The sequence below is a fragment of the Nicotiana sylvestris genome, chromosome 1, assembly GCF_000393655.2.
Source record: "Nicotiana sylvestris chromosome 1, ASM39365v2, whole genome shotgun sequence".
Lineage (NCBI taxonomy): Eukaryota > Viridiplantae > Streptophyta > Magnoliopsida > Solanales > Solanaceae > Nicotiana > Nicotiana sylvestris.
Window position 1 is genome coordinate 123,836,295 of NC_091057.1, and position 17,022 is coordinate 123,853,316.

The window sequence follows — 17,022 nt, forward strand, 5'->3', positions numbered from 1 at the left end:
TGTTTCCAAACGAGCAACCGGCGCAAATACTTTATCATAGTCAATACCGGCCTTTTGCTTGTAGCCTTTAGCTACCAATCTTGCTTTGTACCTTTCTATTTCTCTCTTGGAATTATTCTTTAGCTTGTACACCCATTTAACTTCAATGGTGCTTTTGCCTTTTGGAAGTTTGTCCAATTCCCATGTATCATTCTTTTTTATAGCTTTGATTTCTTCATCCATTGCATCCCTCTATTTGGAATTTCGGCAAGCATCTTCAAAGCTTAGAGGCTCACTGTCCACCAGCAAACAAAAATGAGTAAAATCATACAAGTCATTTCTTACCACTTCCGTATTTTCATACAAGTCAGAGAGACTTCTACTCTTGTGAGGTGCTTCACTTGAACTTGAACTTGATTCCCCAACTTCTTGATCTTGTGGCGGAGATGTTGAAGGTGGTGTGATAGCATGATCCCCATCACCTTCTTCATCATCTTCAAAGAATGGACTAAAAGAGTATTCTTGCTCTTTAGATTTCCACTCCCAAGCATTATCTTCATCAAACTCAACACCTCTACTTATGGTGACCTTGCCATTTTTAGGGTTATACAATTTATAACCTTTAGAACTTTGATCATAGCCAATGAAGATATACCTCTCACTTTTGTCATCAAGCTTAGATCTCTTCTCATCTGACACATGTGCATATGCGATGCTCCCAAAAACTCGCAAATGAGCAACTTTTGGCTTGAAACCGTTCCATGCCTCTTGTGGTGTTTTTCCACGAACATTTATGGTGTGACTGTCTTGCCCCCTTTTTCTCGCGAAATCGGGTTTATGACATTTGGGAGGACAACTCATTCCTTTTTTGGGAATTTGGGTTTGAATTGAAGAGTCGCCACCTAATGATTAAGGTGCATTAGGACACCAAGAAGATTTGATTTGAGTAACCAGAGATTGGGGTAAGGGCTTGAAATTATCCCACGGAGAAGGTGTTAGGCACCCCTCAGGATCCACTAGTGTGGTTCTCGGCCAGACTATTGTTGTGAATTTAGGTGCAAATAACATGTAGGCAAATAAAACTTCAAATAAGAGGGGATTTTCACATAATGGTTACAAAAAAAATTGGAAAGAATTAAAAGGAAGCTGATTTTCTTAAAAGAAATAGTTTGAAATCTTTAGAAAAACAAAGAAACAAAGGGAAAAGGGGAGGTCCTAGGTTTATCAATAATATGCATCACCCCACACAACATCGGTAATCACTCCTTAGTGAGGGGATACACGAGACATTATCGCGTGGTTATTATATCCATATCTACCCTTTCCGACCTCGTTAAGGTATTAAAGCGCAAAATGGTCTCGTTTACTTATTGCATGCTATTACCCGTCCCAATCCTATCAGTACCGGAGGCATTTAGGACTACTAATCCTAATTGGGAGGGATATTAGGCTTATTTGTAGTTTCAAAGGCAAAATTCTAAGGTGACATATAAAAACATGTATAGCAAGTTGAGGGAAAGCACATAACAAGTAAAAGACTCAGATATACCTCCGTGAACAAAGAAAGCACATACTTAGCATGACTTTTACATACTGTTTATGGTCTGATTAAGAACTTAACGGTTGATGCAGACTAATTTATTACATAATTCAGATAAGAAGCCCGAATCAGGCCTGCCTGCTGGTTGTAGTTAATAACACAGATTCAGTTTATAACTTCGCCCTAAGGCTTGCCTAAGCGTTGGACAAGGATCCTATAGGTATGGTATCTATTGAATTCAGAAAGCAATAATAAACTGAATACGTACTCGTTAAAAAGAGGCAGTCAGATTATTAAAAGAAAGGCAAGTTTTAACGAAGGTTATAAATTCTGCAACTGATGGTACCTGTTATTACAGGTTTTATCTCTAGACATGAATGAAGCGATTCAGATTCGATTAGGAATTCTTATAGACATGTTTTCTATGCATAGTTGATTTTGAACCTTGTAGACATGATATAAAAATGCATAAGACTCGTTTTAAACCTATGAACACGATATCTAGATGCTGAATTTTGTTTAAGACCTATGGACATGATATCTAGATGCTGAATTTTGTTAAGACCTACAGACATGATATCTAGGTGCAATTGAACGTGCAGATTTAGACAATCATGTAGGCATGATTTCTATATGAATATAGTAGTCCTATGACCATGATTTTTAGATGAATGTAGGATATACAGAATTCAGAAGGAGCTATAGGCATGATTTATGTATGCATTTGCATGTGCAGATTTCCAAACACCTATAGGCATGATTTCTATATGCATATTCAAAATTCCTATAGACATGGCATCTACTCTTTTTTGGCATACATAGTTACCCGCCCTCTTCACTATCTATCCCAAGAGTTTATTACAGCCTAGAATAAAGTAAAAATACATCAGAAAAAGAAAAGTACAACCAAGGAGAGCCTGATTCAGACTTCATGTCTGAAATATGAGGTAAACCAACTCCATGAGATCATGATCCAAAGCCTTTCTCCCATTTGAGTGTGTCAAAATTCCTTAAAAACCTCAAAGGGACTCCGGGCAATGTTCACACCCAAATGTATAATCATATTAGGACAAGTGCAGTGTGGAAAGGACAGCCCTCAAGTGTCCAAGTTTAGAGGAAACTCAAAGGGTCCCAAGGCAAGACTCACAAGAAGGGGGCAAAACTTATGTACTAAGAAAGTGTGCAAGTGCAGAATAAACTACTAAAGGGGAAAAATAGAGGGAAACAACTATTAATAAACATACATAGGGAGTTCAAGGGGGTAGGGAAATTGTGAAAAGCCTATTGCTTAAGCCAGGAAAGGCTTCAAGCATGCTCAACAATGGAGGATGCTAGCATACTCTCAAACCTTCCAGAACACACTATTTAGAGGCTAGGATCCCAAGGGATCGAGTTTGATTCATGGACAATAACTTGTAGTATTTCCATGCCTCAAACCATAGCTTAAAAACATAGGGGGACAGGGGTTTGGGATTCATAATAGAACAGGCCGAAAGAGATCAGTAGTGTTGAAATACACAGAAGCAGTAAACAGGCAGGGATACAAAAGTAGTAAATAAACACATTGTTGTGATGCTAAAAAACTTAAATTAGGACGTACCAGTTTTCAAAGAAGCAAATAAAGAAAAGTAAGCAATATGTCTTGTAAACAGGCCACAGTACAAGCAACAAGAAAGAATATTTTCTTTCAAGTGTAAGTGTAAGTTCAGAAAGACTATGAGTGATGATCTCTTTGTGTCAATGAAGAGCAGGTATTTATAGTGTGAAGAACAGGTAGAAACAAGGTAAAAAACAATTAAGGAACTGAATATCAATTAAAATCAATCAATACAAGACTTTCTTTAATCAAGGAATTCAAACTTAAATGATAAAAGCTATTTAGGGAAAGGAATCAAATAAACATCTTGTGCAATGTAGGCAATTAGAGGTAAATACATTAGAGTTTTAATTAAGGGAAGGACTTTGAAATACACGGTTAAAAAAATAAGATAAGGATCCTCCAGTATGCAGTAAATCAAGGGGTCAGAGATTATGTAAGTATTGGTCCATAAATGAACCAGGTCAGAAAAGCTAAGGAAAACTTTTAACTTAAATCGAGTCACAGGGAAATCATCAAACAAGGAAAGAAATCAATCAAACCTATATAGAAATAAGTCTGAAACTAATCAAAATTTGAAAGCCCTTTAGAAGGGAAGTTCAGCACATATAAAGAGTACACAAGTATCAGACATGCGAGGCTGAATTTAGAACAAAGTGAAAGTGTCATGCAATTGCAAAAAATAAGTAGATAGTAGACTACATGATCATGGTAGTCACATAGGTTAGCAGTGTAGAAGACAGATAGTATCAATTAGCATACAAAAGGTCCAGTGTAAAAGACCTTAGAAGAGTTTAGCAAAAGCCAGAATCATATGAAAGACAAATATTTCAAAGCTCAGTTCAAAGACTCGAAATAGGTCTACAGGAGTTAGGGTTCTTGAAATAAAACCAGTTTCAAGCAAATCACGTAGCCAACTATTTCCAAACTTGGAAGAAACCCCAAATTCTAGGGTTTCTACAATCAATCGAGTGTAGAGATGAGAGGACAAGTAATCAAGTCGAAACAGGTTCAGAGGTTTCAGAAAGGAACTGAGCCCTTTAACATGTTCCTTCAGTAACAGAAACTCATGAGAAACATAGTAGAAGAGTAACATGTGAAACACAGTAGAAGAGCTCAAATAAAACATAGTAGAAGAAACTAATAACAAACATAGTAGAAGAAAACTAATCAGAACACTGTAGAGAAACCAAAAAAACATGGTAGAGGAAACTGATAAGAACATGGTAGCAGAAGCTTAACGAGAACACGGTAGAAGAAACATAGTAGAATAAACATACAAGAGAAAAAGAAAATCAGATAGACATCTAAAAACCCTAGATCGGAAAATAACGGTTTTGAAAGCATAACTTTTGAAAAATCAGAAAATCGTTTAAAAGCTTAAGGAAAGCACAAATCTGGAACAGATCTAAAGAGATCAGAAAAACCTCAAAAGCTAGGGTTTTCAGAGGAACCCAAACGGTGAGAAAGGCTTGGATCTAAGCGAGAGGATTCGAGGCCATGCTCGAAACAGACATGGCTTGCCGGAGTAGGCTAGAGATGGCCGTAAAGCTTGAATCAATAGAGGTCTGGACCAAGCTCTTCGTGGTCAAGTCATGAAACTTCAGTAACCAAACATGAGGAGCCATAGGAGGCCGGCGGGTGGTGAAACCACCCTGGATTCAAGTTAGAATGTGGCCGGAGAAGATGAAGGGAACTCATCGGAGAGGAGGGGAAGGGGGAAGTTCTAGAGAGAACCAGAAATAGAGAGATAGAGACGAGTGAGGAAATGAGAGGGGTATTGGGGGTCGTTTGGAATTAAAATGTTAAGAACGGATGGGGGCCGTTGATCTTTTAGATCAACGGCCAGGATTTAATGTGGTTTTGGGTCGAGTAGGGGTAATTGGGGCCTGTTTCGGGTAATCTTATTAGGAATTGGGCTGGGTATTGGATTTAATTAGGCCAAATTAAAAGGCCAAATGTCGCTAAAAGTTAAATAGCCCTTTTTCCCTTTAATTTATAAAAAAATAATAAACAAATTTTTGAAAACAAATTAAAAGCATTAAAATGATTTATAATATACAATTATAAATTTAAAAATATAAAATCCATTTTATAAATACGAGACAGATTTAAACCTAAAAATGGCTAATATTACAATTATACAATTTTATCCTTAAAAATATCAATTAAATTTGTAAAAAATATCTTAGCTATATTTAATATAAACATGAGACTCCAATAAATGAATCACTAAAAATGATAATTTTGGGGATAATTATTGGTTTTTTTCTTGATAAAATAGGGAAAAATTAAGGAAAAATAATGTAACCTTGGGATATACTTATATACGCATATATAGGCTATTTTGAAGGTATTTTGCATATTTTTTTAAAAAAATACAGGGAATAATTGGGTATCAACAGCTGCCCCTCTTTACCCGGGAAGGATGAAAGAGTTGTCGGATAAAGATATGATGGCCAATTTTGACCGAACAAAATGGTTTGAAGAGGCTGGTCGTGCTCTAGCTTCTGAGCTGCCTACATATCCCTGGTCTTATAGGAATCAGTCCATATGTAGTTTAGGATCCGTCGGCAGAGTATGCCGATGGAGACCTTTTCAAGAACGGGCACGATATTCAGGTCGGGATGAATGGTTAAGGCCTAATAGGCTACAGGAACTGGAGTGGAATCGCTCCTGCTGAGATGACCGTTGCTTGCCGGTTTACCTACAAATGAGCAATACAAGCATATATTGTGCATAAATTTAAACGTGATGCAAGTTCCCGTCGGACCATGAATGTTGTCTTTGGACGGTTAGGATGACGTCCTCAGACCATGACAACCTGGGCCATGAAGTGTATGATAAAGGATTCGCAGGCCAGGAAATGATGCTCTCGGGCTATGAGAATGATGCCTCCGAACTATGATGTCTTTGAATAATGATATGCAAAAGATAAAAGGGATCTTCAGGCCATGACATGGTGTTCTCGGGCTATGTAAATAGTGCCTCCGAACAATGACTCCCTTAGATAATTTGGCGATCTTTCAGCCAATGAAATGCAGTGTTTGGTGATATTTCAGCCCATAAAATGCAATAAGCAGCGATCTTTCAACCATGTAAGTGTAAAATAAAGCAGCGATCTTTCATCCATGCAAGTGTAAAATACAGCAGCAATATTTCAGCCATGCAAGTGTAAAATAAAGCGGCGATATTTCAGTCATGCAGGTGTAAAAGTGGCAATCTTTCAGCCATGCAAGTTTAAAATAAAGAGGCGATCTTGCAGACATGCAAGTGTAAAATACAGCGGCGATATTTCAGTCATGCAAGTGTAAAATAAAGCGGCGATATTTCAGCCATGCAGGTGGAGGTAGAGCTTAACCTCGGAAGGCAGAATGGTAGCCTTATGCAATGCAGAGAAGGCAGTGCTTAGTCTCGGAAGGCAGAATGGTAGCCTTATGCAATGCAGAGAATGCACATGGAGGTAGAGCTTAACCTCGGAAGGCAGAATGGTCGCCTTATGCAATGCAGAGAATGCAGATGGAGATAGTGCTTAGTCTCGGAAGGCAGAATGGTAGCCTTATGCAATGAAGAGAATGCAGATGGAGGTAGAGCTTAACCTCGGATGGAAAAATGGTAGCCTTATACAATGCAGAGAATGCAGATGGAGACAGTGCTTAGTCTCGAAAGGTAGAATGGTAGCCTTCTACAATGCAGAGAATGCAGATGGAGATAATGCTTAGTCTCGGAAGGCAGAATGGTAACCTTATGCAATGCAGAAATACAAATAAAAGGGCAAATGATAATATAGTTTCTTAGCTGATAGCAGGTTGCGACATTGTGACTGCTAGGGACGTTGCAATATAGGGAATATCACCGGCGTGCGTGGATAGCAAATGCTGGAAAACATGAACAATTATGAGAGTTGTATTCCTGAACAATATGAGTGTATAATATGTTCGATGATTTTGCAACTCAAGTGCCTGCATCCAAAGAAAATCATGAGTTTTGTAAATGGGAAAGGTTGGTTCGTATCCCCGCTGGATCTGCTCGATCTGCTCGGCTATGTTTTGGTGATACTGTGCGTATCATTGGGGTAACATTGCTAGACGAAGCAATTTCAGTAACAAACATGCATTATTTAGTAAAAATATAACATAAGTACATAATCGAGAATAGTTTTATTAAGATAAACTGACGATTACGACGTGGTTCAAGACACTTCAACTTTTCTTGCTACGGAATTTTGAGGGTCCTCCTCAAAATTCTGCCCCAGTTTACTGGGATGATGCTTCGGCGGCTACTTGCGATGACTGACTGAAATCACTTCGGAATTTTGAGGGTCCTCCTCAAAATTCTGCCCCAGTTTCTAATTACAAGGGGAAATAAAATTTTTATTGACTTGTGACTGAACCTTAAGGCTGCCTACGTATCCCCTCTTAAACGGGAATCAGGTCAGGCGTAGTTTAAATTACATGATATGAGGAAAGCATAAGATTACACATAGTATCGCTTGACTGCATTTGAGTTGATCGGTTTTGGCCAGACTTCTCCATCCATTTCCGCAAGTATGAGGGCTCCTCTTGTTAGAACCCGGTGAACCATGTACGGACCCTACCAATTGGGAGAGAATTTCCCTTTGGCTTCATCTTGATATGGAATTTTTTTTTAACACCAGCTGCCGCGGTGTGAACTGTCTTGGCTTGACTCTTTTGTTGAAGGCTCGGGACATTCTATTCTGATAAAGCTGACCGTGTCAAACTGCATTCATTCTTTTCCCATCGATAAGAGCCAGCTGCTCATAACGACTCTTTACCCACTCTGCATCGTCGAGCTCTACTTCCTGTATGATTCTTAAGGAAGGAATTTCCACCTCGGCGGGAATGACTGCTTCTGTACCATATACCAGCATGTAGGGGGTTGCCCCAGTTGATGTGCGTACTATGGTGCGGTATCCCAATAAAGCCAATGACAGCTTCTCGTGCCACTACTTATGCTTCTCTATCATTTTCCTTAGTATATTCTTGATATTCTTATTGGCGGCTTCTACAACTCCGTTTATTTGAGGCCTATAGGCTATAGAATTCTTGTGTTTGATCTTAAAGGTTTCACACATAGCTTTCATCAAGTCACTGTTGAGATTGGAGCCATTATCAGTGATGATTGACTCTGGAATACCGAATCGGCAAATAATGCAGTCTCGGACAAAGTCTGCCATGACTTTCTTAGTTACTGCTCTATAAGACGACTCTTCGACCCATTTGGTGAAATAGACGATTGCTACTAGGATGAATCTGTGCCCGTTGGACGCGGAAGGTTTGATTGGTCCAATAACATCCATTCCTCCGGTGGCGAACGACCATGGTGAGCTTGTTGTAGTAAGCTCATTTGGGTGTACCTTGATCATGTTTGCATATATCTGGCAGCGGTGGCATTTTCGGACATACTGGATGCAGTCCGTTTCCATAGTCATCTAGAAGTAACCATCCCGGAGTATCTTTATGGCTAAGACAAAACCATTCATATGTGCACCGCAGGTCCCAGCATGGATTTCTTCTAGCAGTTTAGATGCTTCTTTCGCGTCGACACACCTTAGTAATCCCAAATCAGGAGTCCTCTTATATAGGATACCTCCGCTGTGAAAGAAATTGTTGGAAAACCTCCGAAATGTGCATTTTTGAGTAGGTTTTGCAAGTTCTGGGTATTCTCTTTTCGTCAAATATTCCTTGATATAATGAAACCAAGGCTTTCCGTCTGCTTCTTCCTCAACATGAGCACAACAAGCCGGCTGATCATGGATCTTTACCGGAATGGGATCAATAAAGTTCTTGTCTGGGTGTTGTATCATGGATGATAGGGTAGACAGTGCATCGGCGAATTCATTTTGGATTCTAGGGACATGCTGGAATTCTGTCTTTGATGTTCTCTGCACCTCCCAGGTTAACAATCTCGGTCTCGTCTAGTTTGGACTTAGGTCTGTTCTCAAAATTATCAACTTCTTCAACAACCTCTTCTGGTATTTCATCTTCCTCTGAATCTGTGTCCGTTTGTTGCGTTGTCTCATTGCAGGTCACAATCATTGGTTCATCAAGATAAGTAATAATAATGTTGTATAAGTAAAGTAATGAGAGAAAATAATAAGAGTAAGATTTATAAGTAAAGTCGAAATGCTTTGATAAATTCCATAACTATTTTGAACATTCAAGATCTTATTGCGAAATTTTAAAATGCGAGAGGAAAGTCAACTAGTAAAAATAAAAGATAGTGCATGATGCTTGTTCAGCCTTGCTACCCCGAGGTTTTCCGGGCTCTGGTGGGTCTGATGGTCCAGTTATTGAGGCATGCTCCTCTGCTTACTGCCTGTATGGAAGGGCCTTCCTCCCCCTCCTCTTCGAAAACAACACAACAATCCATATCATTGTTTTCTAAGAACAAATTCCTCACTGCTGCCAGTGCTTCCTCTTCTTCTGACCCATAAATAACATCTGCTAGCTGGAAAGTCTGCTCCAAATGTGGTATTGGCTGCTCCAGCAGATAGTAAGGACCGCACCATGGTGGCGACCAATTGTTGAATTCCTCCTAAGTGTACTCATATCCCAGACCAAAGGTGGTGCCATGTTTCTTTAGTTTGATAGGCTTAGCGATTCCTTGGAGGTTCTTGCCAAGTCCTTTGCCAGGTTCGTATCCGCTCCAGTTCGATATGCTTTCAATTTTATTGTCCCACCATTTGTCTTTGTCGACGACGTTGACTCGCTCGATGTGGTGATAGGTCTCCCCGCCTATCTTTCTTCTGCCTCCGATTGCTGAGATGGTCTGGCAACTGTATATGGGATTGCTACCGTCGCCGTGAATGATCACCTCTTTGTGGTTCCACTAAAATTTCACCTCCTGATCTAGTGTTGACGCTACATCCCCAGCGGCATGAATCCACGGTCATCCAACAACAAATTGTAAGATGCTGGCACGTCTATCACTTGAAAATCAACATCGAACCAAGTAGGCCCCATTTTCAAACACAAGCTGATTTCCCCAATGGCTCCGTCTTTGATCTCATGAAGCTCCTTTCCCAATGTCCTGAGTGTTACCAACGGACAAATATTGAGGCTGGACCCTCCATCAATTAGGATTCTGGTGATAAAATAATCTTCGCATTGCACGGTGATGTGCAACGCCTTGTTGTGACTCAACCCTTCGGATGGCAGCTCATCTTCATGGAAAGTGATCTTGTGGCTTTCCAATACTTTCCCTACCATGTTTGCCATCTCTCCTCCGGTGATGTTGCTTGGTACATATGCCTCACTCAGCACCTTTAACAAGGCATTCTTGTGTTCATCGGAATTTTGTAGCAAAGCTAGGATAGAAATTTGTGTCGGCGTTCTGTTCAGCTGATCAATGACTGGGTATTCCTTGGCTTGTATCTTTTTCCAAAGGTCATCTGGACCTATCTCAATAATGGGTGACTGATTAGAGGCCTGCTTGCTTGACTCAACTAAGTGTTTGGGGCATAAACTCTGCCAGTTCTTGTCATTCCTTGTGCGGCAACAGTTTCCTTGAACCTAACCTTGCCATTCCTCCTTGCCTCGACTATATAGTCCCAGGGTATAGCTTTTGTATGGAATGGTGTCACGATAGACATCCCCACTAGGATCGGCGTGGCTATCTTCACCTTGAACGGAGCAGGTCCCTTGGGTGGTAAAACTGCAACTTCGAATGGTGTAGGTGCATTTGCTAGTGACATAAATTCGACCTCAATCGGCATTGGCGTCTTTGCAGAGGATGGTGCTTCAAACTTAAGTGGCATGGACATATTTACCTTGACATCCCCAGAAGGCTGAATCTGGACTACAATCGGATTAAGGGTGACTATTGGCTTCTTTAGATTATCACCTTTTGTGATCAAACCGATCGATCCCTTGGGGTCCCAATCATCCTTTATTTCAATCATGTGAACACCTCCACCCTTGTGGTCTGGCAGAGGGCTATTATGGAGATTCGGAGAAGGCTCTTTTGCCACAATAATCTTGTTATCAATTAGGGCCTAGATCCTATCTCTCAAGGAGCGACATTCGTTGATGATATGCCCTTTCATACCGAAATGGTATGCACAGGATTTGTTTAGGTTGACCCATTGAGAAGGGTTCTCAGGGGTTATAGTAGGGATAGGGGTGACATAACCAGCAGCTTTGAGCCTTTCGTACAGCTGGTCAATGGGTTCAGCAATGGCGGTATACTGTTTGGGAGGTCTTCAGTCAAAATTTGGTCGAAGTCTAGGAAAGTTTTGATGTGTGGGAGGCAATTGATAGTTGGATGGTTGAGCATTGTACGCTTGGTAGACATGTGCAGGTTGGGAATATCTTGGTCAGGTAGGTTGATATGTGGGAGGTGGAGGTGATTGATAAGTGGGTGGTGGAGTTTTGTAAGAGGGTGATGGTGCCTAGTAGATCGGAGTATCCTGATATGTGAGTGGAGGCATTGGATAGGTTTGGTATTTGATAGGGGATTTGGTTCTCTGTGCCACCATTACGGCACCTACGTCCCTTTTCTTGGACGTACCACCAGACTGTAAAGCCTTATTAGTGGCTTGTAAGGCTTCAAAGTTTGTAACCATACCACTTTTAATGTCTTCTTCGATCCTTTCTCCCAACTTGATGATGTCAGAAAACTTATGGTTCTCAATCAACATTAGCCTTTCATACTCCTCTAAACTTATGGTCCTGAGCCCGGACGAAAAACTTATTCATTTGTTCCTCCTCTAAAGTAGGCTTGACCTTAGCAGTTTCTGATCTCCAGCGAGTAGCATACTCGCGGAATGTTTCTGTGGGCTTCTTCTTTAGGTTCTGGATGTAGAACACATCTGGTGTATTTTCTGTGTTGAACCTGAATCTGTCCATAAAGTCGGATGCCATACTCACCAGTTTGACCATTTCTTCGGGTCTTGGCTAATGTACCAACATAGAGCATCTCCTTTCAGACTCCTTATGAAAAGTTTCATACGGATCCTCTCGTCCTTTCCTACTCCGACCAGCTTGTCGTAGTATGTTCTCAAATGAACTCTCGGATCCCCTATTCCATCAAACATCTCAAACTTAGGAGGTTTGTACCCCTCGGGCAGTTCGACATCGGGTTGTATGCAAAGATCTTTGTAGTTCAACCCTTCAATCCCCTTACTTCCTTCGACGCCCTGAATTCGGCTAGTCAACTTCTTAAGTTCTTCAGCCAGGTTCCTGATGAGTGAGTCTTTATCATCAAACTCGAGTATTCTTGAGACATGTTAGGTGGAGTGTGGCAAGGTCTCCACGTAGATGGGGGTGTTATGATGGGTGTGAAAGTGGTCATTTATGGAGTTTTGGGGTCCAGGATGAGTAGTAAAGTATTGTTTGAAGTATGGTAGGTCTTGCAGTGGTGGTGTGGAGCGGGATGGTTTTGTGGCTTTAGGATATTTTATAGAGGTGTGGGGTTCTGAGCATTTGGGAAGTTGGCATCTGGAGTGGTGACGGAAAATGACATATTTGCCAGATTCCGAACCTGATCAAGTTCCTCTTGAAACTTCAGCAGCTTTTGTTCCAGTTGGGATGCATTCTCTTTGGAAACCTGAGTACCATGGGCATGAGTGACCTCTACCCGTTCAGTTGAGTTCTCCTTTCTGGTGTTGTTCAGATCTTCCATCTTCCCTTTGTTCTTGTTTCTAATATGACTAAGAAAAGGATTGGGTGGAGGGCCCCTGGATCCCGTTGAATAAGATGATGTTGCCAGAGTGCACGAGCTAACCTTTGGGGAGGGGGAATAAATAAATAAAAGTAAAAACAAAAAGGTAACAAGTTAGTGAGGATTATAAGAAAACAAATGTTGCTATATTTAAACACATAGTGCAATAATGTAAATCGTGTCCTAACTTGGGGAACCTCTTTGTACCCGAGGTAGTCCTAGCGACAAATTGATTTGAATAACGTAGAGTGCTAAATGCCTTATTTTATTAATAAAAAGTAGACGAATCCCAAAACGACATTAAATAACAGGAAATAAAATGTCACTATGGTCATTGGCCTTATTACATTTTGCAAAGTGAAAAAGGAAAAACTCCTATCTACTTGGTCCCAGAAGGACCTTCCCCAGACTCGGCATCTTTGGCTCCGTCAAACAGCTTTCCCAACTCACGAAGTCCCAACAATAGGTAGGCTCTGGCTAGATGTCCGCTCTCGTTTCCCTCAACATTCTGGCAATCCTCGATTCTTTTGAGAAATTTTCTTTCCAGGTCTACTAAACCCCGCTCCAAGTATCTCAGTCGCTTGTTGGCATTGACAACCATGTCTTTCCACTCTTCAATCAGCCTTTGGTGGGCTTCTTGTATCTCACGATGCTCGCTTTCACATTCCTGAATCCTCTTGTGCAGTTGATTGTATTTGACCTGTGCCTCGACCTTTTCATCTATGATTTTGTGACCTCGAACAAACCCGGGTTGACCCAGACCATTATGATTATCCTCCAGCTAGCCTGAATAGTATGGAGTACAACCAGCATGGTATTTGTTTGGCTGGATTGTATCTCTTCCCATGATGATATTGCAATGCCACATATGCTGAGCTTGACACTTATAAGGACTGTCATTAGCTTGGAAGTCGGCCCGGAAGTGATTCATCTTGTCGACCCTTGGTATAACCTGCTTCCTACCAGCCTGTCCCATAACTCAAAGAGGGACATAAGGGTAGGTTCCTCTCAGGCTGATTAATATCAGAAATGGCGCATCCCTGGATCGGGCGATAAATTCCTCGGTAGGGAACCATTCGAACATCCATTGTATTTGATCCTCAGTTATGTTTTCGAACAGCTTTAACCACCCCTTGGCGTCTTCTGGTTGGGCAAACATGTTGGGCATGTAATTCATCCGCCTTGGATGATGGGACCGGTATTCACCCCTTTGGAGATGTTCTATGAGTCAGAGCTGGAGTAGCAAATTGCAGCCCTCGAAGTGTATGGCTCCTCGTTGACACTTCTCCAAGGCTCGGTATATCTCCGCAATAATCATGGGCACAATGCTGAAAGGTTTCCCACCAATGCCCTCCATCAGAGTTTTAGTTACCATAGCCAGCCTGGTATGGATCCTTGCTTTCTTCATTGGAAACACTATCAACCCCAGGAAACAAAACACGAAGAAAATATCCTTCGGTGAATATGCCCCAATGATGTGAGGGCGAACTCGTCAGGATAAGTACGGTAAGATTTGTTGTGACCGTACCTCTCGTGCAAATAATCAAAGGGAATATACGACTCTTTCAAGCATGTCAAGTCTGGATTCTTCTTTAGACCCATTATTTTGAGGAAACCTCTACCCTTGCAGTTTTCCGGCATTAACAAACCCAGAGTTTCCCATGGCACACCAGCTAATCCTCCTATTTCATCTAGCAAGGGTGTCATCTCAATGTCCCCAAAGCGGAACACAGACCTATCAAAATCCCAGAACAAAGTAGCAACTTCTATGATCTTATTGTTAGGTTGGATTTCTAGGAGAGAGGGTAGATTTCCTAGGTATTTCCGGACAAGAGTCTGATCATTAGAATGAAGATCCTCCCACCAGCTTAGCAATTTTGGGTGGATGTTGGTGACCATGCTGAATCTAGGGATTTCGTGCCTCATATTTCTGCAAGACAAAAGGGTTAGTCCCTTACCCCCACCATACTCGACTATTAAATATCAATAATTGGCATAAAACATTTAGTTCTCCAAATAAATGCACAAAATGTGACAGTGTCCGTTTGGGTTTTAGGGAAACCCAGTGGACTTTGGACAAGGCTATCTTAAAGAGTCATTATGCGGAAAACATAACTGACTAAGCTAGGTTTGACCATGATTCATGCACAATTAAACAAAATAAGGTTTCAATAGGGTTTTAGACTGATACCCTTGAGCGTACAACTCAAGAGGGAAAGGCGCGGAACCGTCGACTACACCGTTGATCGACTGGTTTTACCGCAAATATGCCTTTGCCGAATTTAGGGGTGATAATATCGGAAGAGCGCAACCACTTATTATAAGCGTTGCTATGGTATTTTGTTTGGCACGAGTGGAATATGATGTTGAAAATATGTTTATGCAATAACTAAAGCAGGTTGTCATGTATTTGCATGTTGAGAAAGCAGTAAATACAATAGTTCTTCATAATTTAAAGCAGTAATAAAGGAAAGCAGTAAAAGAAATAAAGGAAAGAAACAAAAGACAAGTTAGTTTTGTAGTTGAAAAGGGGAATTGAATGCTTAAAGGTATTAAACAAATAAAGGCATATAAGGAAAATGTCAAGCCACAATAATAGTCTGAAATGGTAAAAGCCTAAAAGATTCCCAGCAGAGTCTCCATGCTGTCGCGCCCCTTTTTTCCCACAAAATCGGGTTTATGACATTTCGGAGGAGAACTCATTCCTTTTTTGGGAATTTGGGTTTGAATTGAAGAGTTGCCACCTAATGATTAAGGTGCATTAGGACACCAAGAAGGTTTGATTTGAGTAACCAGAGATTGGGGTAAGGACTTAAAATTATCCTAAGGGGAAGGTGTTAGGCACCCCTCAGGATCCACTAGTGTGATTTCCGGCCAGACTATTGTTGTGAATTTAGGTGCAAATAACATGTAGGCAAATAAAACTTCAAATAAGAGGGGATTTTCACATAATGGTTACAAACAAAATTGGAAAGAATTAAAATGAAGCTGATATTCTTAAAAGAAATAGTTTGAAATCTTTAGAAGAAACAAAGAAACAAAGGGAAAAGGAGAGGTCCTAGGTTTATTAATAATATGCATCACCCACACAACATCCAGTAATCACTCCTCAGTGAGGGGCTACACGAGACGTTATCGCGTGGTCATCATATCCATATCTACCCTTTCCCACCCCGTTAAGGTATTAAAGCGTGAAATGATATCGTTTACTTATCGCATGCTATTACCCATTCCAATCCTATCAGTCCCGGAGGCATTTAAGACTACTAATCCTAAGGGGAAGGGATATTAGGCTTATTTGTAGTTTCAAAGGCAAAATTCTAAGGCGACATATAAAAACATGTATAGCAAGTTGGGGGAAAGCACATAACAAGTAAAAGGCTCAGATATACCTCCGTGAATAAAGAAAGCACATAATTAGCATGACTTTTACATACTGTTTATGGTCTGATTAAGAACTTAAAGGTTGATACAGACTGATTTATTACATAATTCAGATAAGAAGCCCGAACCAGGCCTGCCTACTGGTTGTAGTTAATAGCACAGATTCAATTTATACTTTGCCCTAAGGCTTGCCTAAGCATTGGACAAGGATAATATAGGCATGGTACCTACTGAATTTAGAAAGCAATAATAAAAGGCAGCCAGATTATGAAAATAAAGGCAAGTTTTAACGAAGGTTATAAATTATGCAACTGATGGTACTTGTTATTACTAGTTTTAGCTCTAGACGTGTATGAAGCGATTCAAATTCGATTAGGAATTCTTATAGACATATTTTCTACGCATAGTTGATTTTGAACCTTGTAGACATGATATAAAAACGCAGAAGACTCGTTTTAAACCTATGAACATGATATCTAGATGCTGAATTTTGTTTAAGACCTATGGACATGATATCTAGGTGCAATTGAACATGCAGATTTAGACAATCCTGTAAGTATGATTTCTATATGAATATAGTAGTCCTATGACCATGATTTTTAGATGAATGTAGGATATACAGAATTCAGAAGGAGCTATAGGCATGATTTCTATATGCATTTGCATGTGCAAATTTCCAAACACCTATAGGCATGATTTCTATATGCATATTCAAAATTCCTATAGACATGGCATTTACCCTTTTTTGGCATACATAGTTACCCGCCCTCTTTACTATCTATCCCAAGAGTTTATTATAGCCTAGAATAAAGTAAAAATACATCAGAAAAAGAAAAGT